Here is a 24,373-nt window from a genome sequence, read left to right on the forward strand (position 1 = left end):
TAGTCACAATCTCAAAACGCATTTTCAAGACATATTTACAATTGAATTTAAAATGAGCAGTGCTTGGGGAAACGCCAATGTATCTTGAGGTCAACAGCCGGACCTAGTTTTTCAATGGGTGGTTCGAATTTGAATTATTACCTTTGACATTGATACTGCAATGTTTATTTTCTTTTACATCTGTTTTCAGTTATATATTTCTGTGATGGAACCATATACTTACTTATTAGCTGTTACATCATGCAAGTCAAAGGTTTCTGATTAGTGTAGAATGCATGATACATTCTTATTAACTATTGCACAAAAACTGTGGCATCGGAAAGCTCGGACCTCTTTTTTTATTGATTACAAATAATGAATACTTCCTCGATATTTTAATATTTGCATTGTTTAATTTATTTAATTATTAAAGTAACCCTAAGTTTGATTTTAAACTATTGGGTATTGAATTAAAATAATTAAGAATTTAATTCTCACACTTGTTTTCGCCCCGGTATATTAATGTAATAATTAACCCTTATCCATAACCTATTTATTATTAAGTTAGTTAATTTCATATATTTTTACCCTTAATTTAATTATTTTATTTTACAGCAATTCCATAATTACCTATGTAAGTGTATTGGTACTTAACCTTTAATCTATTGGTCTATAGTTTGATTAACTATAACTATCGCAGTTAATTTACTTATTTTAATTTGCTACTGTTTAAATTAATTTAACTTAACTCTTAATTATATTAGTTTAGCATCAATATAGTTTATCCTTATCTGTGATGCAATTACTTAAATGTTTTACTAATTACATACTTACTTAAGCTGGTGTAATGGGCAGCAATGTTTTGGCTTACAAGGTTGCGGTTTTGGTAAAACAATCCCAGACGATGTTACGCAGGCAATGTAGTGGAGGTACATTGTTCACCACAAGAATTCTTTTGAAGAAGGACTCGTCACTTTGGTATGTAATACATTCCCAACAAACCTCTAAGTGTGCTTTATCATTTCTAGGAATACCACCATTCACATAGGCACTGGAAATATTCTTATGTGATACAAACAACGTTGGTCTAATTCCCAAAGGTTCTGCCTTGACCTACTTTTGTAGGACTCCTAGCATACTCCTGAATTGTAGGAGTAGGCCATACATACCCCTAGACAAATGCAGTTTTTATTCAATGCATATACCCTCTCTGTAAAAGAATGCCCTTATTTTCCAAAAACGGATTGACCAGGTCCCTCCCTGGTTAGATGTACAAATGATCAGGGTAGGGAATTGTAATTGCACCGTCTATGGAATGCTGGGACGATCTTCTTTAGTGGTACAACCATTATCTAAAACCGCAGTACAACAGTATAACATACTTATCCGGTTGAATTTAGTGGATGCATGAGACGAATACCAACCAAGGGACTCAATATATACATATTATTCACCCCGCACAGCTCGTTTAGCAGAATAGATTACATATTTGTCAGCCATAGAATACCTGCAAGGTTTCCTTGCTTGTATTACCTGGATAGGACTATTTCAAACTACTCCTTGCCCCGTTTACTATGCACATGGCATGGCTAGAGAGCTAGGAGGCTTGGAGTGGAGTGCCTACAGAACCCTTTTGCACAGACATGGGCTACACATTCTTGGGCTATTTTGGAATAACCACTGGCTCTGCCTCATTTAGGGCGGCAGAGTGGGATGCGACGAAAGTGGTAATGAAGTGAACCTGCACGAGAAAAATCTCTGGAGCCTCATCAACGATAATCAGATAAAAAGAAAACAAAGGGAATGATTGCAGACTTGGATGGAAAATTAACTTAACCTGAAACTTAGGGAGCAATTGCCTTCCTAGATAATACTCTTACACATTGTTTACACAAAAGTTGCACAGGGTGGCACGTAGGATGCACAGAGGTGATCTATTCTATGTACAGTGGACAAGACTGGAGAGACGTGTACAGACAGGAATTAACACAGTGTTTATGTATTACTTCTGAACTTTGTACATGACTGCTGAGGTATCAGATTGACAGGGATTTTACCTATTTAGAAGGGTTTGAAATTGATTCCAGCAAGATGACGCATTGATCAAATACAGCTGCTAGCCACACTCAAGCTCATGAAGAGGAGAAAATCTCCTGACCTTGATGGCTGCCTACAAACAGGATTCCTTCCATGCCATAACCCACACAGAGTCTGTCCTATGTGAAATATTATCTGCACACAGTAGAGGGAAGAGTATGTAGTGGTGTCTTTGGATTTCAAAAGTGCTTTCAACATGCTGAAATTGGAACTTATTTTTAGGGTACTCCAAAAGTATATCTTTGGCCATGGTATTATATGGTGGAAGCACTAAAGGCAGATGGGCAAGACTGTGTCTAAATCTTGGCCCCTGTAACAAGACACCCGGCAGAAACGACCTTTGTCCCTAATATTGTTCACTTTGGTGGTGGAACTCCTGTCATGTACATCAAGAACACCAATGGGATACCGGGCAATTACAATCAGTGACATAAATCCCATGGAGTCCCAATAAGCAGACAACACTATAGTATATCTGAGCTACCTGATATACTCTGTACCAAATATGCTACACAGTAAGTGTTTGGGCCAAATCTGTACAAGCTTAATCGAAAACATTTCATTGAGAAATCTTAACTAATACATAAATTTGAATATAGTCCAAGTGCCATACAGTTTAAGATTACTTAAGTAAACATTTTGGATTAATTTTGTCAAAACGGAATGCATGATCGCTGCATAGATAGCATAAGTTCACTGATGGCCACCAAAAGCAGGTTTTTAAACACCAGCGTTTAAAGGTAATGAATGCTAGAGAGATTAGAGAGGTAGTGAGTCAGTGGAATAGAACTGTAAAAAACAGTGGAACAGCAATAGATGGCAAGGGGTGCTATGAGGTCATGAGAGGAGGAAGAGGCAAAGGAACGACGAGAGGAGTAGCTATATGTGTGAGAAATTGTATTATTTGGGATGGACGGTAGTCCATCACAAATAATAATGTCACTTTTCTTCTTATGTCCAGTAAAGGTTTCAATAGTTTAAACCTGAGCACTACCCCTGAAAGCTATTGCACAGAGCAGACCGGCTTAATTTAGGAAAATGTGTAAAACATTTAGAAGTACCAAAACAGTTACATAATTGAAAACACAACATAATAAAATCCCCATTACAAGTTATAAAAAAAGAGAAAGTTTTACTTGACAAAATGTCACCAAAACGACAAAAATCCAATAAAGGGAACCAAAGATATGAATTTGTAAATTTTCAATAACGTAAAGTCCTCAGCGGGGCCAGACTGCAGGCTGAATCTAAAGATGGGCTTGTCATAGACAGGTTGGCAAAGGACGAGGTCTTGAAACCATTGACGAAGGAGGCAAAATTAATGAGCAGGAACAGTCTAGACTCCCGCCAAGGAATTTGTTGACGTCAAACGGATACTGCTTGGCATTGGGCCCGGTGATGCTTACTATTTCTAAACTTAGACTCTTTTCTGGAACTTCTTCAAGGGTGCAGACTATAGCCGAAAAATAGTTTTGGCATTGTTGGTTGCTAATTGGCATCCGGCCCACTGAATTAGATTTTCTGCTGTGGATAAGAACATAAGGGGAGCTGTGGCCAGGTCAGGCCCACTGGTGATGCACCCTCAACAGGTTGGCTGGCATGTTGGTCCCAGTCCCATGACGGTACTCTGGGCACAAAATCTTGAAAATGTTTCTAAGTGCGAGGTTTTAGGGTTTGGCAGGAGAAGTACACTCCGACATCAGCCAGGGTTCCAGGACTTGGGGGTCAGGACTCCCTTCAACAAATGCCACCAGCAGGGTCTAGGGCCGGTCAAGTTGAAACTGTTATGGTTGGCTCTTCCAGGACAGTGGGCTTCTTGCAGCTTCTGTGTACCTGTAGCTTAACAGGAGATCAGCATACTGACCTTTAGAGTCCCCTTATTTATCCTTGTAAAAGAGAGCAGTTCCAGCCTTTAGGTGTCTCCTCAGGGTCTCACATCAGGTGCAGTCCTTGTTTCTTGTAGGATTCCAGTAGTGTTCTAAAGAAGGTGCGTAGGGGTGCTGAATTTATTCCTGGCACTATCCTGTGAGTGGGGGTGACTCCTGGCCCCTCCCTAACCAATCGAGAAAAAGTTCCCAAAGGTAACCTTACCCACTTTTCCCTAGTTCCTGTGTGCACTACTGCTGACAATCTCACAGTGCCTTTCTCTACCCAAAACCAAGATGACAGAGACTTTCTTCCTTTGAGCTAAACTCCTGTGCCCACCCTAGATGTATGGCTAAGGAAATGAGCAACCCATCCTCTGTAGTTACTCAAAACTGGTTGTGGAGGCACCTTTTCTCCCACTTGCATGGGTGCCTGGCAATCTAGAAGGACAAGTGATGGTGAGGGCTAAATCTGCCTATGAGAGGGAAGGCCCCCTTGAAGATAATTACCTTCTTGGGCTCTGCCAAGATGGTCATCCTGTCAGAGGAACAGGTCACCTTCCCACACTCAAGTCCTTGAAGTCAGCTCTGGGAGCAAGTTCACACCTCATCAAGGAGCTATTCATCTCCTGTGTGTTAGTAGAAAGCTCATGCAAGTGTGCTTCTAGAGGCTATAGGCAGGTACAAAGTGACTTTTTAAATGTACCTTTTGGGGAAATATATAGCACAAATCCGACTTTGCCTATAAATTGCCTTGAGATAACAATTTTATAAAAATGATAAATTAACTTATTATCTGTTTTTTAGGCAGAGAAAACATTATTTAATTTGAATATTGACTCCCAATGCTTTCCTATGGAGCGGCTAAACTTGCAACACTGAAAACAGGTCTTGGCATCTTGTCACTGTAAGGATATAATTTGCGCTAAACTTTTATATTTTTAAATATTATGCACCATGCCTTATGGTCACTTAAGGCTTACGTAGGAGTGACTTATTAATATTTAAAAGGAGGATTAGGTCTCTCAAAAGGGGGTATTTTGATACGTTGAATTTGAGTGATGAGTGATGTAATATGCGAGGCCATAAGCAGTGCATTGCGGGGGAGTAAGTTATAGTTAGCTCGGCTAACTATAACTGGTGAATATCTCAGGTTTTGTATGAGTGAAATATGAGCCTAACTATAACAACCACGTAACTTTAGGTTTTTCCAGTGAATTTCTAAGGTTTGTTTTTTATTCTATTTCCTAACTATAACATCCCTGTAACATTTGTTTTTTTTCCAGTGAATTTCTACTTTTTTAATGGTTAATTTTCTCACCATAACATTTTAGTTTTTTTCTTATTTTTGTACAATTTATTTCACATTTTTGTGACTTTTTAAAGCTCTTATGTACTATTTCAACAGTTTTTTCAAGAATAATTCAATGTTTTTAAAGGTGTTCTGTTTTTTACAACTGTCTTCTATTTCAAATACTTGTATTGTTTATGGCTTATGTGCAAAAACATATAATAATACCATTTTATTATTTTTATTTATAAATATAAACTACTTTTTCATTGTTTGATTTCTTTGGTGTGTGTATATATATCTATATCAATCTATCTATTTATCTATCTATCTATCTATCTATCTATCTATCTATCTATCTATCTATCTATCTATCTATCTATCTATCTATCTATCTATCTATCTATAGATAGATAGATAGATAGATAGATAGATAGATAGATAGATAGATAGATAGATAGATAGATAGATAGATAGATAGATAAATAGATAGATAGATAGATATATATGTGTTAGAAATAGGATTTCTGGTTGGCTAAGGTTTGCGCCAAAGCCAGACAGAGACCACCACTCTAGTCAGGGCATGGGAGTTACACGTCAAAGATAACCCCTGCTCACCCCCTTGGTAGCTTGGCACGAGCAGTCAGGCTTGTCCCGGAGGCAATGTGTAAAACGTTTGCGCAACACACACACACAGCAGCAACACACTAGGCACACTACAAAAGGAACTCCACACAAGGTTATATAAAAAATTAGCCTTTGCATTGTCATAACCACATTAGAAACATAATCACACATTTACACCATTCTAACTGGCACGGGCAATATTTACAGGGGATTATATACAGGACCAGGCCAATCAGGCCACGGTCAGAACCACAAGAACAGGTAAGTTAATATAAACCACAACCAGTAACTACGGGTATCATACTGTACTTGGCACCATCCTGTAACATAAACCATATTATGCACAGTATACCATCAGGCTCAAAATACATTATACGCCCACTCATAAGCCTAAACATATTAGACCATAACATCCTAGTCATAACTCACATTAGGCATACATCACATTAGGCTCAAACCTCATTAGCACAGACACCCTCCTAACCATAAACACATTATGCAATAACCTCATGAGCATAAACATCATTAGAGGCATAAATCAGGGTGCATAAATCACATTTGGCACATCATACATAAATCACACTAGGGCCCTGCGCCCTACCAACTGGCCTTCTCATAGGGCTGAAATGCCATATGTCCCATATGTCAGGGCATCTCAAAGTGCGCAATTGCACAGACCTAAACGATGCAGCTGCCACTAAGTGCTGTACAGCTGGGAATCAAGTAAAGGCCCCGGCACCACTGTGCCCTGAGAACAAATATGCCAAACGTTGCAGCTGCCTGCGCTGGTACAGTGCAGCTGGGAACAAACAAAGTAAAGGGGGCCCTGGCACGTCTGGGCCTTTCTAAATAAAATTGGCCCCCCAGCGTTGGAGCGACCCGGAATGGCGGGTCTGCTCAGGCACCAACAATGTGCCTCGAAATGCACCACTTACTGGGGCCCCCGGGGCCTATAACTAAATAAAATTGCCCCCTGGTTGGAGCATCCTGCAACGGCGGGTCCGCTCAGCAAATAGGCACTGGGCCTGGACTGGCACCAACAAACTGTGCCAAGGAATGCCCCCAAGCCCCACTCTGGGACTTTGTAAACTGAATGGCCCCCACCCGTAGGAGTGGCCCTCTCTCTCTCGCGGGACCGCTCAGAACTAGGACTTGACACTGGCAATGTGCCACGCGGCAGCTCCACTCACCGGGACTGTCCGGGGGCTCCTTTGGCCTCCTCCGGTGCTGCTCTCAGCCTCCGGTGACTTCACTGGGCAGACGACTCTGCCCCCTTCGCCCGGTCCCTCTCCTGGGGCCTGGACTTCCGGTCAGGCCACGGCTTCTCTCGGCAAGGCAAGCACTACGTGGGGCTCTCTCCTCACTATGAGAGCCCCGCTGAGCTGCGCCAGTCTTTCTCCTGCACGCGGGGCTTCCCTCATTCACAGGAGCCCTGCGCTGCCATCGGTGGCCTCCGCCGCCTCTAGGGACTTCTTCCTTCCAGCCGTAGGCTCTGCCGTAGGCCAGGCCGACGTGCCTGACTTCCTTTACGCGATCAGGGCTGCGGCGGTGATTCCCAGCACTGGACGCGTTGTGGGCACCCGCAAATAAAGTAAGGCGCAAGCGGGGTGGGCACCTGCCGTTTTAAGTAATAATAAAGCGGGGTGGGATCCCGCTCCTCTCCACCAACTCGAGGGAACCCCTCACGCTGGGGTTCCCTCCAGGAAACGGCATGCAGCACGGCGCTGCACGGCAGTCATGCGGGGTGGGCTCCCTCTTCAAATCAGCAACGCAGGGGGAATCCCACATGCTGGGATTCACTTACAGGCTAACGCTCCTCCCTCCTGGCAAATAAGGTACAGCGCTCACAAGGTGCTAGATGCAGAAAAGGTCCTGCAGTCAAAAAGCAGGAATCCAAACAAAAGTTCCTCCAGGTTCATGGGGCATAGCTGGGCGAAGGGAGTCCAGCACACAGGGCCCTCCAGCAGGGAGGTAAGCCCTCATGGCGATTCGTGCTGGGCCCCCCCGCAGCCGCAAGCCCCCTGTAAGTTCAGGAACAGCTCCCCCTTTTCATGGGGTCACAGCCCCAGTATTTATACACCGTTTCTCTTTGTTCCGCAGAGCACAGGGCTTGGGGGAACCAGTTCTAACTGGTTCTGGGGGGTGTTGAAGCACTTTGTGTACAGTGCTCACACCCTCCTTTGTCAGGTGGGGGCTCGTCATTAGACACACCAGAGGGGGGTGGAGCCAGCATTCACTAGGGCAGGCACACTCCCATTCAGGGACCAGGGACTTCCCCTTCCACTACTCAAAATGTAGATGTCCCATTCAGTCTAGCACTGACTCACGCTGCCCCTCCTGGAGCCACACACACCTCATCAGCCCCTGTCACTCAAAAGCCAGACATGCAATTCACATCAGGCAGGCAGACACATAGCACACAGAAATGCCAACTTCTCAAAGTGGCATTTCTAAAATAGTTATAATAAATCTGCGCACACCATTGCGTAGCATTTATTATCACTATTCCAAACATACCAAACTTGACCATGCTGTGCCTCTCATATCAGGGATCACCACTGAGACAATTATCAGGGAATCCCCAATGCATTCCTATGGGAGGGCAGCCCCGCAGTAGTGAGAAACCAAAATGGCTGTTTGACACTACCAGGACATGTCACACACTTAAGGTACATGTCCTACCTTTTACCTACAATGCACCCTGCCCATAGGGCTAGCTAGGGCCTACCTTAGGGGTGACTGACATTTAGTAAAAGGAGGGTCATGGACATGGCACACACTTTAGGTGTCACGTCACAGCGGCAGTAAAACTGCGCTCACAGACCCTGCAATGGCAGAGGCCTGAGATAGGTTTGAAAGGCTACTTTGGTGGGTGACGCAATCAGCGCTGCAAGCCCACCAGTAGCTTTTAATGTACCAGCCATGGGTACCTGAGATACTACTTTACAAGGGACTGACAGGTAAATTAAATAGGTCAAACATGTGTAGACCAATCTTACCATATTTAACACAGAGAGCACACGCACTTTACACTGGACAGCAGTGCTAAAGTGCCCAGAATCCTAAAACCACCAACGCCATGTCAGAAAAAAGGCTCAGAGAAAGGCAAAAACTTTAGGGATGACCCTGAAAAAAGGGCCAAGTCCAACAATATGTATCCATGCTCCAAAGGTTGCCCAAGCTTAAACAGCACATAGTGGCACGGTTGGATACCAAGCCGAGTGGCCCCCATGTTTCGTGGGGTGGTGCATGCTCGACGGCAAGGTTGCCGCCCAAATAGCCATGCTCCAAAGGTTGCCCAAGCTTAAACAGCACTCCGCACAGATGAAAGGTAAAAAGCCTTTATTTAGAGGTATGGAAATCGTCCTGACTGTCAATACAATACAACAGCTGCTCCGTCCATGAAACCTGACGAGTTTCGAAGGGCTTGCCTTCTTCCTCAGAGGTACACTGACGGCAGTTCCGGTCTCCATTCGACATCTTAAATGCAAATTCCACGGCCCAAATAGGCTCCTCCTTTATGTGGGGCATTATAGGAAATGAAGTCCACGGAAATTTGTGGAGCACAGATATAGGAATGAGGAAGTGTCCTGACTGTTGAGGCTCATCCACGAGCTTTTAAATTTTGTTATGCAGCTACGAGTGCGGCAATGGATGTCAGTCAAGGGTATAAATGCAATTACAGGGCTGGGTATAGGTATAGGGCAATACGGGCAATTATGGGGTTTAGGGGTGGGTAGTGGTATAGGGTGTGTTAGAAATGGGATTCCTTGATCGCAAGATATGCACCCAGGCCAGGCAGGAACCACCACACTAGCCAGGATAAGCTAGATACACACTAAAAGGTAATCTGTGCTTACTCTATGTTAGCTTGGCACAGAGCAGTCAGGCTTATATAAAGAGGCAATGTGTAAAGTATTTGTGCAACACACACACAAAGTAACACACTGAATACATCACTAAAAGACTTCACACATGTTTAGAAAAATAGATAATTACATTCTGAACAAAACAATACCAAAACAACCAAAATCCAATGTATAGAAGTTGAGTTATGTATTTTTAAAGACTAAATGCAAAAACAGTACTTTGAAGTCACTAGCTGTCAAAAGGTTACTTGAAGTTTTGAGGGACCAGTGATGGAGGGCAGGCTGGCTACAGGACACACGCAGGGCCCGCTGAGAAAGTACCTTAGATGGAGCAAAGCGTCAACGCTGAGGGCACGATGTGTCAATGTTTTCCATGCAGTCGGGTTCCTCCACCTTCGTCAATCTTTGCTGAAGTGAAAGAAATGCCTTGTCGTTGAGCCGCGCAGAGTTTTGTCGTCAGGCTGCACAGGCTGTACAATCGCTGTCATTGAACAGCCTTGTGTTAACGTTGAAGGGTGATGCGTTAGTTACGATCGCCGCAAAGGTGACGATGTATCAGCTTTGAATATGTGATGTTACACTGCGAGCAAATACCATGCGGTAAGTAACAACGTGGACGCTACATCGTCCGCGTTGTTACCACGTATGGCATTACATCGCAAGTCGTTTCAACAAGTTGCGCTAGATGGCGTGCTGGATTTAGGAATAGTATAAATTACTATTCCTACTCCAGTTACTGCAACAGCACGGAAGGTGTTGGATTTAAAATCCAACACATTCCCTGGTGTTGACCGCCATCTAGCGCAAGTCGTCGAAATGACTTGCGATGTAATGCCATGCATGGTAACAACGCGGACGATGTAACGTCCGTGTTGTTATCTACCTGCGTGGTATAATCAGCATTGTAAACGCTGTCTCCCATCGGTTTTGTAGCAAAACAGCTTCAGAACCCACTTCTGAGGCCCAGAACTTAGAGAGGACACCGCAGGCAAGGGTAGGACTTGCGGAAGTCAGAGTCTAGCAGCACCAGTACAACTGCAGGCAGTCTTTTGTGACCCTGACACTTCAGAAAAGAGGAGGCAAACCAGCAAGCCCTTGGTGATCACTTGGAGGGAAGGCAGAGTCCAATTCTCCTTCAGCAGATGCAGGGAGCAGCAGGTAGCAGGGAAACAAGCAGAAAAGCAGACCAGTTGAGTCATTCAAGCAGCACAGCAGTCCTTCTCAGAGAGGTTCAGTTCAAGATCCAGAAGTGTCTGATTTTAGGGGTCAAATACACAGTACATATACCCAAAGTGTCCTTGATGTAGGGGGTGACTTCAAGGCAGTTTTCTGAAATGCCCATGGATCCCTTTCAACCCAGTCCTGTCTGCCAGGCTATTTGAGAGGGGTAAATCACCAGCAGTGCGCCAAGAGGTGCATTTGTAGAGTAGTGGAGAAAAGGGGTGGCCTCTGATCACTTCTCAGCAATCCAGCTGTGTGGGGCTTACTGGAGGTAACAGGAGATCTTCTTGACCCTTAAGATCCCTCAGCAGCCAAGGGAACATAATCCCCCAACCGGGATGTGCCAGAAGGCGCATTTGCAGAGTAGTGGAGAAAGGGGCCGCCTCCTGTGAGTTGCAGCTTTTTACCGATCCTTTTTACTTTTTTTATTAAAAAATGGGAGGGGGCCGCACGCCCCCAGGCTGAAATCGGCCCCAGGGACCCCATTTATTTGAAAGTGAGGGGGGTCGAGGGGCCCCCTCCCCAGCTATTTTTGGCCCCGGGGACCCCACCCACCCAAAGCGTGCCCATTTAAAAAAAAAAAAATAGGAGCGGGCCACGTCACCCCCCTCCTGAGGCCAATTTCAGCCCTGGGGACCCCATCCCGCAGGGATATTTATTTATTTATTTTATTTATTTATTTAGAAAGTTTTATAGAGCGCGAACAAGATCCTAAACGGATATCAGAGCGCTATACAATCAATAAAGGTTACTATACAACAAATAAATGTTACACAGAGCATCTTGTGTAGGCAGAGCAATAATCAACCTGAGGAAAAAACAAAAAGTCTAGTTGCTTAGATGGTCTATTATGACCGTCTTGTTAGGGACACGGATGTGATTTGAACCCAGATGTCTATAGTCCATAGTTAGGTGAATTTGGCCATGAGTATCGATTTTACCTCCCTTTTGAAAGAAGCAGCGGAGGGGTTAAGTCTGGTTTCAGGAGGTAAGGCATTCCAGATTCTGGGTGCCATCCCGGAGAAGGATCTGTTATATGTTTTCTTCTTGTGGAACCTTTGTGGTTTCAGTAGTAGGTTATCCGCACTTCTTGAAGGTCTGATCCTGCCAGAGATAGTCAGTTTCTGTGCCAGATATGTGGGTGCATTATGATGCACGGCTTTGTGTGTCATACACGCTATTTTCAGATGAATTCTGGCTTCAAGGGGTAGCCAGTTCAGGGATTGAAGATCCGGGGTGATGTGGGAGTTTCTTTTGGAGCCAGTGATGAGTCTAGCTGCCGAATTGATAGAGGCTCTTAATGGTGCAGTTGATACTTTGGGAAGGCCACAAAGAGAGATAATACCGTATTCCAGTCTTGGTATGACTAGTGCTTGTACTGCCTGTTTGAAGTCGTTGGGTGGTAGGAAAGGTTTAAGTTTCCTTAGTGTATTTATCTGGAAGTTTGCTCCCTTTGTAGCAATGCAGATGTGTTTTTGCATATTGAGGTTACAGTCAAGAGTAATTCCGAGTGATTTCGCTGAGTCCACGATGGTAGGTTGAACTTTGAGTGCTGTAAGATGTTTAATCCACTCTTGTATTATGAGGCTAGGCCTCAATTTACATTTTTTGACATGGGATGGGTCCGCGTGGCCCCTCTTCCCAGGCATATTTCGGCCACAGGGACCCCATTCCCCAGGGAAGGCCTTCAACAATTTTTTTTAATTGGGGAGGGGGGCCAGCACGGACCCCCCCTCCCCGGGCTGATATTGCTCCGGGTACCCCATTACCCAGATCCAGCATGTTGGGGACCACAGTGGAAGCCTCAAGGCCCCTGTGGTCCCTGCCAGCTCCCTGCCTCTTGCAGGAGCTGGCACTGCCTTTGGACTGAGGGAGCTGCAAACATGCAGCTCCCTCTGTCCAAAAGCAATTTTGCTCCGCTTCATGGAAGCGAGAGCATTTTCAATGTTCTCGCTTCCATGAAGCGGGCAAGAGTTTCCTATGGCTTGGTAGGAACAGTGCTTCCGTCACGCAATAGCAAACTGCAGTGTCCTGGGGTGGGCACCCCAGGACATTGCTGCGGCCGGCCCTGGAGTGTGGCGGTCCACAGGGTCCTCTACGGCTCCACAAGGGGGGCCACGAGGCCCCCTCCAACAAATATTAAGCCACGAGGAGGTGGTGGTCCCTGGGGCTGCCGTGTGACCTCCCCAGAATTTCAGTGTATTAGCCCCAGGGAGGTGGTGGTCCCCAGGCCTGTGGTTTGCCGCGTGGCCCCTTCATTTCACTGTATTAGCTCCAAGGGTGCAGTGGTCCCCAGGGCTGCTTTGGGGGTCTGGAGCCCTACACACATTATGTTTTAATAACCCCAGGGAGGTGGTGTCCCCGGGGCAGCGCAGTGGCCACATGGTCCCCCGCATTTCAGTGAATCAGCCCCAGGTGGCAGGCCACCCATCATTATTTTTTATTGCCCCAGGGGACCTGGTCCACCCTGGGGCCAACATTGAACATAGCGCCGGAGTCCGCACTTAGATTTTGTTTAATTTGCAGCCGGATTTGGTATTCCCCCGTGATTCCCATCAATTTTTGGTTTTTTAATGCCTTTTTGGACCTTGAGGGTCCTTGTGGAACCTCCTGAACAGACCTAGGGGGTCAGGGTGTTTCTACCCTGCCCCCTTTTCTTTTCTTTAAATCTTTTTTCTTGTGAATCGGTTGAACCGAGCCACAAGATGGCTTTCAACACTTCCTGGTTTGAAGTGCTGGCAGCCAATCAGATCTCAGGCATGAGATCGGGAGGGGTTGCAGATCCACTGCGTCCTCAGTTGTATATCTGAGAAATCTTTACATTTCTCAGCAACTAATGAACAGATTTACACCATTTAACAAAAATAGTGTTTTCTCGACCAAGAGACACGTTTTTGCCAAAATTGGTGTAATTTCGTCCAGCTGTTCAGGCTGTAGCCGTGTCTAAAGTTTCCTATGGAAATTAACATGGAGAAAAAGAGTTTTGCCCCCCCCCCCCCTTTTTCTCAGCCCCTGCTTCATTAATCACCCTGAAAATTTCCAGACAGCAGCTGAAGTGACGGCCCCGATAGTTTTGAAAGTTTCGCAAAGATTCGTCACACGACACCAAAGTTACTGGCAAATCAAAAAATGTTCCTCATATGGAAATTAGGTCTTAACTATAACTACCTGCTGTCAACCTCTAGTAGGTTATACATATATATATATATACACACACACACACACACTTACCTCACCAATACTTACTATGTATGTTAATGGCATTTCGTGGTAAATGCATTGTTGTAAAGCCTGTTTACCAATGTTAACCGGCGCTGGAGGAGAGAAAAACAAGGCCATATCTTACAAAATATGTCGCTGATATCCACTCTCCAGTTGTCGCAACACGACGCAACAACTTTGGTTGTTGTGCTGTGTGGCGTCACATTTTTGCAAATATTCCCCATCTCTATCACCTCAGAATTGGGCTTTTTTCACATCCCATGGTGTACTGGGCCACCGTGGACTGGATCCTGTCAGCTTCTAGCCTATAAGATTTACTTAAACATAGGGTATACTCTGCGCCCACGACCAAACCTTCTCCAGCACTAAAACGGCTTTAAGCATCTTCTACCCTGGCAAGAGTTCTGCGAACTTCCTCACTTTGCGTAAAAAATCCCCAATTCAAAAACTGCAGATCTGAGCCTCTTTAGAATGAGATGCATGCACATACATCAGAGACTCACTTCAACTACCACCTTGCCTTACCCAATATTTCTGATCCCTCATTTTCAGGCGAATGATTATCTCAAACAGAACTATTTAGGTGAGATTATAGAAATAAAGACAGACTACTTCGTACTGTCACATAGTTCTTTTTTGGAACTTTAGGGAGGCTACGTTGAACAGTTGAGGCATTCGGCCACTTTTTCACAGAACTAAATAATCATACTGCAGATATTTATTTCTTTTTAAAATAAGCGTTTTCAGTAAGGTCATAGGCGTTGGCAATCTGTACCCTCAGCATGTTCATGTTATGTTCGTGGATAAATCTTATCGTAGTTGATGTGCACCCTCTTTCGTATTTTATATATTTAAATTAAAGAGATAAACTTGCAAATGTATGTAGGGAGAATACTCAAAGTAGTTTCAGCGTAATTAAGTTCGGCCTATTCAGCTTTTTTTTTTTTAAAAAAACGTTTGTTATTTTGATAGGACTGCAATACGTGTAAAGAGAATAAAAAAGCGTCAGAAAAAAGCAGGTACTAGGAGAAAAGATGTTAATTTCTTCATTTGCATGCGTGTGACCAATTACTGTGTTTTTCTCCAAACAAAGCCTCAAAGTGCGGTTCTCGTGTTTGAGTTACATACATGCAGCACTGAAGTTACTGTTTTTTCGTATTACTTTTCTGTTTTCTATCATAAGTACTCCGCACCCATCTTTCGTTTACTGTGCTGTTAATAACCTATTTTGACTTCTTGATAAATGTTCCTATGTGTAAGACTTATTCATCAGAACAGGGGGCAGGCCACATTTTTTTCTCTTCTCTCAGCAGGAAACATACATAGTGTTCATCATACTGAACACATGCACACAGGAGAGCACGCCCACAATTCATTGAAATCAGGCAGCTGGTGGCTCGTGGGCGACACATTTGTACAATCAGAAGTGGTTCTCTACGCACGTGGCTGCCTCCCACTCCGTGTTGCTGTTTGAGGAATGCTGCTCACAGACACCCGGCGACAGAGAGAGAGCCGGCGTTCTTTTTGCTTTATAGATATTTTTGATGTCTGATCTGGTGAGCTCATGGCAGAGAGAACGCTCTGCCCTCCTAAACCTATTTCGGGCAGGAGCTCGTCCGAAGAACAGAGGACTTTGTATTGTGTGTGATTGATCTGCAGACTCGATTCTAGATCCTGGAATTAGAAAAAAGGAATTCCTGCGATTCCGGCAACAACCCCGGACACGAGCGTCACCCCCAGCATCAGAGGCTAGAAAGCCGGGCATCTGTTTGTTCTCCTGATGAGCAAACCAGTATTTTCAAGCCATGACATAGGGCACACAAATTACATATGGCCACAGCTATCTTAGGGATTAATGTTATCCGCACACAAGTTTATATATGATTCCAGCCAGTCACATCAGTGTCACCAAACGACGGGACATCGGAGGCCGTTATATTCTAATTTTAGTCAGGAAATTCCTGCTCTGTTATTTCAACAGCAGCCACAAAAATAGAACCCCCAAAGGGGAAACTCCCATCTGCATTCATGGAATCTGCAGAGAGATGATGGGGATATAGCGTGAACAAACAAGGACTAAGCGTTGCAGGAATTCCGGGTCAAAGGCGCTGAGCCGCTCTGTCTCCGCACCACTCCCCTCCACTTCTGAAAACAAAGGAAATAAACTTGATGCTCTCGTCAGCATATTTTAAGCCACTAGAGTTAAGAATAATTTTTACCGTTTGGGATACAGCAGATATGAATTTAAGGCAAACAGTACACTGCAATCACTGATAGGGTGAAAAAGGTGGTCAGCAAAATATGCGATTCACAGTACATGGTGTGGGCCCATAAATAAATGCAACTTCCAGGACAGAAAAGAACCATTCATCGTGTAGGTATAACATTTGAAAAGTAAGGGGCTAGGCAGAAAAAATGTACCACCTACATGTATGTACCTATGTACCACCTCACAGGTATTTGTAGAGTGCAGACGCACACCCACGTACAATACTTGAAAGTGACAGCTATTTAGGGATGGGGTTTGAGAGTGGGTGGAATCCTTGTGGATGTCTGATGGGGTGCCCCTAAAGACATGGTTATTCACCTACTTCCTAAATCATGCCTGCTCTGTTCCTGCAAGAGGAATAGAGCAGGCATGATTTTCAGAGAAAAGTTGGCAAATCAGTCCTTTTCACCCTTCCCTCCTCTTCGCATGAGGAGTGTTCACCTCATCTGTAAGTGTGTCAGCGTGGACGGGGGCCTAGGGGAGGGCTCAGATAGGCAGAGCGCCAGGAATTCAGGAAACATATAGCCAAGTACTAACAGCAACTGTGCCCACATATCAAGACAAACTAGGATATTAGCTATAGGAAGCCGCAGATGGGGGGAGGGAGTAGCGAATGGCCAGAATGTCTGGCTCTGTGTATATGAGTCTTCTGTGATCTCAGCAGGAAAGTTCGTGATATTGTGTCTCTTTGTTGGTATATGAGACAGTCTGTGACTGAGTGTGCGACAGTGTATAGGGGAGAGTCTCTGACAATGTGCCGGTAAGTGTGTTTGTGCATGAGCGACTGTGAAACAATTTTGAGGCAGTAAGTTTGAAGGAGCATGATGGGACAGTGCAGTCGTAGTATTTGTGAACTTGATTGTGTCCAGCAGGAGTGTAATCACATTTGTGTTTCTTTCAATGGGTGACAAAATTGTATGTTCGTATGTGTCATTGGGCGAGTGCGATTTTTAATCCTTGTAGGAGGTGCTATGGGAATGAGAAAAACACTAAGATTTGCCCTTTTTCCCATGGGATCCTGAGTATATCAGGAACAATATACGTAATGGTTCCCCGGAAGTAATTCACGGGGGCAATTCAGGGCTTGTGGTTCCCAGTTAGGGGTGGGTGGAATTTGCGAAATCCACTTTCGCAAATTATCGCGAAAATGTTAAAAATTATCGCAAACACACGTAAATATCACGAAGATGCGGAAGTTTGTTTCCCGCATGTTCGCGAGATTTTCTGCATGGTTGCGGCTCGCCAACTTACCCATGTGGTTGCTCGCGGAAGAGGCCATCTTGTTTTCAGTTGTCTCGCGGTGCATGATCGCGAGAAGAAAGACGTGATCGCGCGACGCATGACGTCAATGCGGGCGCGAACTGTCGCGAGACAGCGCAAATGGCTAAAAACAATACAACATCTCATGGAGAACGCGACCGGATCAAGAAAACTTGTCGGCGAACGCAGGGATTCAGGTAAGGCGATCGCTCGCGAGCGAGAATGTATTATTTTACAGCGCGAGCAAGAAACAAATTATCGGCAAGCTGCGGAATGTGGAAATTTTGACACTTTCGCGCTTTCCGCGGAACGTAAAAATGTCAAATTATCGCAATTTCCACGAACGGAACGAAATTTTAGCCCAGGCCTATTCCCAGTTCAATCTGTCCTCGGTATCAGAGAGCTCATCAGCTCCGTGGTAAGTTGATCGTTGGTTAGAAATTAAAATAATGAACGAATGTTACTCAACAGATTCAAGATTAGCTTCAGCAATCCATATGTATTCTTTCATTAATCATGTAATACATATAGATTCAGAAACTGACGTGAAAGTGCTGACGTCTCTGCACAGTAGCTGCGTGATTGGACAAATTCTATACAGTGCAGCAGACAAATACAAACATCTATCTATTAAATATGTGGACAGGAATGAGACTCTGTCCATTTAAAAACTTGTGGCAATGTCACTAGATCCGTTTCCTGTAATCAAAGTTGATGTTTGGGCTCACAGTGGCACGAGTCCACGGCGGGTATCATCAGGGCAAAGAATAAAAACATCTGTCAGACTATCACCTAAAACACCACAGGTAAAAAGGGAAATAAACAAGGAAATCACAAACTAATGACAAACTATCTGTAGTCAAACGTCCAACAGGGTTACAAAAGACTCTCACATATGAGGGAGTCCCTTATATTTGGACCTGTATAACAATATAACAAAAATAAGAACATCGAGAACAACAATTTATAGTGAATTAAATAGAGCTCCACACACGGGTGACTGTAACAAAAATAGATGCTCACCACAGAGAACCTTCCAGTCCTATCAAAAGTTTGAGAAAGATGTGTCCTTTTGTGCAAAACCCACTGCAAGTTAACAGCCAGCAGGCAGCTTAACCAGATACTGTCAATCACACAGAGCATAACACTGTATCTCCATCTGGTCGGTATCAGCAGAGCTTGATCATGACAATCACGCACAACAGTGGAAGAACTGTTGTCATGGTGAACAGTGAAGTACAAAAGAACAACGCACACACTTTCCGATCAGAAGAGCTGCACTTCTTCCAAAGTACCCATCATTCATCGAGAGATACTGGAACAGGCCTTTAAAAACCAGGCCCCCAAAGCTGCTAGAGTAAAGAAACTCCATAGTCACTGTTAGAAAGATCCCTGCAAAAATACAAAGGCACATCCAGAAGTGAGGCTTCTGTGATGCCTCTACAGAAATGCAAAATATGCATCCTGAAGAAAGACTCTGAGAGATACTATATATACCTTAAAAATATATCATTAGTGACTATAGACAAGGAGAGTATAAGACGAAGGGTTATAGAGTGGAGAGACAGTTGGTTACATCTTCTATAGTTGTAAATGATACTTTCTGAATAAATAATGTCTTGCATCTGCTTAGTGTGAACATACACTCAGTGTGTTTGTACAATTAATAACTAAAGAGAAACATTACTACTAAACACTTTTGGTCAAGATACAGCAGACCACTTTGGTATAACAATGCATATAGTAACATTACATTAGGAAAGTATACATTTGCATGATTTGTACAACTAATAATCAGAGGCAAAGATTAGTAATAAAAGCATTAGGTGAGGACACCGGCAATAACTGTGGCATGTGAATCGGACCATTTGTTTGGAAAGAATAGTTGTGATGACATTATTATTGTGAGTATAGTATCACGAACAAATACATTATGTTGTAAATTGTAATTATGTAAATATATATATATATAGGCACATTTAGAACAATGGATGAAAATACTACAATGCCAAGTAAACATGAGTGATTTTACAAAAGGTGTACCACAGGCCTATGAGAGTTTTTGGGTCTATAGGGTGGCATAAAGTTCATTCAAGCCATCTTTGGTGGTGAGTAACTGGTCTATTCAATGACATTTCCAAACGGATAACAGCTGGGAAAGATCCCATTCCCTCGAATCCGGTTTGATGACTTCAATCAACTGCTTTTCAAGATCATTTTTGGTATGTTTGTGTAACAGGTACTGTTGTTCAAGTGGAGCAATTTCAATTTTGCAGCATATTGTGATTCTACACAGGAGGATTCTATTTTTGATAGGCTGAGATGTTTGGCCAACATATAGTTGTGAGCAGGGACAGTTTTTCTTAGTGTTACAGTGAGAAAATGCAGTGAGAGCATGTCAATCGTCTCTGAATTCAACTGAGTTTGTATTTACAGTAAAATCTCAGGCAACTCAGTGGCCATGTCTGAAGTGTCCTACAACTGGTCCTACAACTGGTAGCAAGTTCCACTGCTACATTCCCCAACGGAACAAGATGAAGCATAACATCAGCTCAAAACATAAAAGGTGTACAAAAATACTTTGAAAATCATAATATAATGATCATATATTATTTTTTAAAAATCCAGAGTTTTAAATAGCACAAACTTGACCCGAAGGAATCAGAGTGCTTTACATGAGCACCAGTTGCATTACACAAGGACACATTCATTTTTTCAGGCACAGGCAGATTAAGTGATTTGCCCAGAATCCCAGGATGTTGAGCGTCATTGCCGAGACTTGAACCTGGTTCCCCAGATTTGAGGTAGACCGCCCTCGCCGTTAGACCACATCCTCTCCCCATCCTCTGCATACCACTGTGAGTCAAAATAAAGTAAGGAGTACCTAACCACAATATAATTGGTACAATAATTCAATTCAATTGAAATTATTCTCTGAAGAAACAACTTTGTGTCCCACTAAAACGACTGAAAAAATCAACTCTCCATGACATCAAAGCTCTTTCACACAAATATGCTATGTTTGTAACAGACATCAAAATGACCCCTCCTACATCAAAGAACAAACCTTTCCAAATGATTTAAACTCTGAAACCCAGGCACTGGCAAAAGTATAGTTGTGCTGGGTTTTGAAGAGAGGGTTGACAAAGCAGACACTAGCACACACATTACATAGCTTCTCTTTCATGTGTTCCTCTCTTCTTTTAGCCTGCCTGAATGAAAATATGACAACAATTATTTACATTCCTGCCTTGGCACCATTATGCCATGGTTGCATACAATATGCCATGAACTACCACATTAAACCAGAGACAGCATTATGCCAGAGTGGGAACATTCATGTCATGCATGCCCATAATAAGTCATGAATTGTCACTAGAATTCATGGGCCACCATTAAAGCAGGTGTTGGTACACAAGCAACTCATAACCACTTCCCCGTAATTCGTGCTCGTCAGTCGAGTGTAGCTTGGTTCTAGTGGCTGAGTGAGCACAGGACGCAAGTCAGGGCACCCCCTTGGTACTTTGGTGGTAAATCAACTACATAAAAGGTGAATGCTTGCACTAAGCCTAACCACTGGCAATCGCTGGGGGTAGCATTCCAATCCGTTGTTCTTTTGCTCACCATGCCACCTCAGTTTGGACCCAGCCATATGGAAATCAGTCTTGACCTCGCTCCAACTGGAACAGTCAATATGCTAATCATTCATGACTTTTCTTCAATAGGAACAGTCGAGCCCGAACTACCAAGCCAAGTCCTCCCAGCTCCACACAACTGACAGGCCCCAATCAGGGAGAAACCTTACTTGGGTTGCTTGTGTTCCTGTTGAGAGAGGCTGGCAGTTTGGGCTGGACTATTCCTATTGGAGAAGGGTCATGACTGATTAGCATATTGCTGGGTCCAAACTGAAGTGGCATGATGGGCAAAACAACAATGGGTTGGAATGCTACCCTAAGAGATTGCCAGTAGTTTGACTTATCGCAGGCATTCCATCACCTTTTGTGTGTTTAAAGAGACAATATGTCACTAAATAAAAACTGCACCTTGTAGTTATGGTATTTACTGGGTGCACCAAATAACAAACCACTCAGAATGAGAGTTGAAGTATGTTTAACATTTTATGTCCACCCTGGGAGTCTCATAAGTATGCTTAATTGCTTACGTCTTGTGGCACCCTGGGATATTTACATTCAGTGCTTTAAATGGGCCGGTACTGTCCGGTACGGAGTACCGGCACTTTTTTATTTTGAGACGTTGACTACTGGCACTTCTCAAGAGAAATGCTATACGTTTAATTGGAGAGTACCGGCACTTCTCAAAAACAAGCAGGTACTCTGGTACAGAGTACCTGCACTTCTATTTTTCCTTTTCAAGCACTGTTTATATTACGAATTAGCTGTTCTGCCTTTTGGGTTGTCCTTGGACTTTAGAAAAACGGAGGAAGGAGGATTCTGCCAATCACCTCTCATAACTATTACTTTTCATTTAGTATTCAAAATCCAAAAACAATGGAAAGACGTCCATATTTTCAGGTCTGACATTCTAAGTCTTTCAAAATGTTAACTAAAAGCAAAAAGAAACGAACCAAATGCTTTGTACCCAAAATAAATGAACTAAGAATACCATAAAGACACCAGACTTAGTAAATACTTGCATTTGAAATATTTAAGAAAGGCTGTGCATCTAATCATGTGCAATAAATAAAAATTAATCTGTACTATGTCATATGGAAAAATAAAAAAGCAATGGACAAACTAATACACTTAGAGGGGCACATCGTTAGAAACAAGCTTTCACTGAGAGAACATCCCAGGGGCCAAGTATAGTGTTCATAACAGCTCCACAACAATGACAGAGAAGACGTGGACATATAATCAGTGCACTGTTTTGCACAGTGACATCCTGTTGACAGAAAGGCCACAAATTCCTAAGCGGTTATTGCTCCAACTTTGGAACAACCAGCTGTGTACCTCAATGTTCTAGCCCAGTGGTTCTTAACCTTTTGACTTCTGTGGACCTCCACTTAATCATTACTGGAACTTGGGAACCCCCATTGAATCACTACTGGAATCCGGGGACCCCCACTGAATCCTTACTGGAATCCGGGGCCCCCCACTGAGTCACTATTGGAAAGCGGGAAACCTGGCTAAGCATTTTCTATGATTTGAACCGCAAAACAATACTCAAATAATATAGAAACAAGCATTCATCCAACAAATACACAATTTATTAAATATTTTATTTAATTCACAAACATAAAAAAATCAAAATTAGATTTTTAAAGGGAAAGTTGGAGCTTTTCTAAATTCAATTGCGGCCACTCATTGTCCATACTACAGTCTGTTTGATGCATCTGCAATGCCTCCACAAAATCAATCTGAGGATACTAACTTAGGGGCTGGTTCACAAAGGGGCTCCACACTCATGGCGGAGGCCCCACAGTCATGGGGGGGCCCGCAATTGTGGCGGGACCCCTGCAATGGGTAACTATAGAGCGGACGTCCTGCCACAAGTGCATGAACCCCCCTCCACGCCCCCCCCAGGAGTGCGGGACCCTGCCACGAGTGTGGGACCCTGCCGCGAGTGCGGGGCTTCCGCCAGGAGTGTGGACACCCTCTGTGAATCTTGCCCCCTATCTTTAGCTTTCAATTTCAAAATCCTTCAAATTTACAGAACATTTAAAAGTTCCGAATTTTATTTTTTACTTCTTTATTTATATGCACTTTATTATTATGTTAATATAATGTAATTTTCTAGGCAGTCGTCGACCCCCTGAGAAGGCTTCTCCAGCCCCAAGGGGTCTTCAGACCACAGATTAAGAACCACTGTTCTAGTCTATGGTTCTCCAAAGAGCAACTTAGGGGGTATTCTGAGCAGCTCCCCTATTTGAAGCCCAAACTGATACATTTCAAGAATTTGTTCAGCTAATATTGTTGTGTTTCTAAAAATGAAAAAATAAGTTGTATTTAAAAGTAAAATGGGTGAATCTTCAGAACTCATAAATTGACATTTGCAGAAAAAAATATATTTATGGCAGGTTTATAAATGGTTCATTAGGGATATTTATCATTAATGTTATTTCTTAAGTGTCAGTCAAAATTAAACTGATAAAGCTTTTTTTTAATTTTTTTTTTTTTAAATAAACGCTGTTAACGCTGGAGGCCTTTCCTGGTGCACTGAGGGGTTCACTGGCAGTAATCCTGCATGCAATGGCTATTAATGGAAGCTTGTCTGAAGTGGCCGCCATTGTAACACTGATAACTTAAGTCAGTGGCTCGGGTTAATTTTTATAGAACATAAGTATCTCTAAATATAGAAAAAGTTGGCGATCTCTGGTCTAGTCATATGCCCGAGCCCTGGAATGGATGGGCATTTTGATAAAATGCTTCAAGCATCAGCGGTTTTCAGTCTGTATTCCATCGGAAGCAACAGGTGAGGATGGCTTTCTATGGAGACATTTAAAATGATATGACTTTATGGTGCTGATACTTATAGCATATTATCCGGTTGTCCTGTTACTTTAAGATATATTCATTCATTCTTCCTTACCGCAGTTCGTGGGCATTCAGGTTTAACCTCAGAAGCAAAAAGGCACTTTTTGTTCTTTATTTTTTTTTTTAATGTCTATTTACAAATAGTTGTATTTGTCTAAATATGTAGGCCAAATGTAGCT

General features: G+C 43.4%; 1 protein-coding gene across 1 annotated transcript in view; it reads right to left on the reverse strand.

Moving 5' to 3' along the window:
• The window catches only part of GASK1B (golgi associated kinase 1B), a 157,865-nt gene that overhangs the window by 22,372 nt on the left and 111,120 nt on the right, over window positions 1-24,373 (reverse strand). The gene's annotated exons all lie outside the window — the stretch shown is intronic.

The sequence above is a fragment of the Triturus cristatus genome, chromosome 2_2 (genome assembly GCF_964204655.1).
Source record: "Triturus cristatus chromosome 2_2, aTriCri1.1, whole genome shotgun sequence".
Lineage (NCBI taxonomy): Eukaryota > Metazoa > Chordata > Amphibia > Caudata > Salamandridae > Triturus > Triturus cristatus.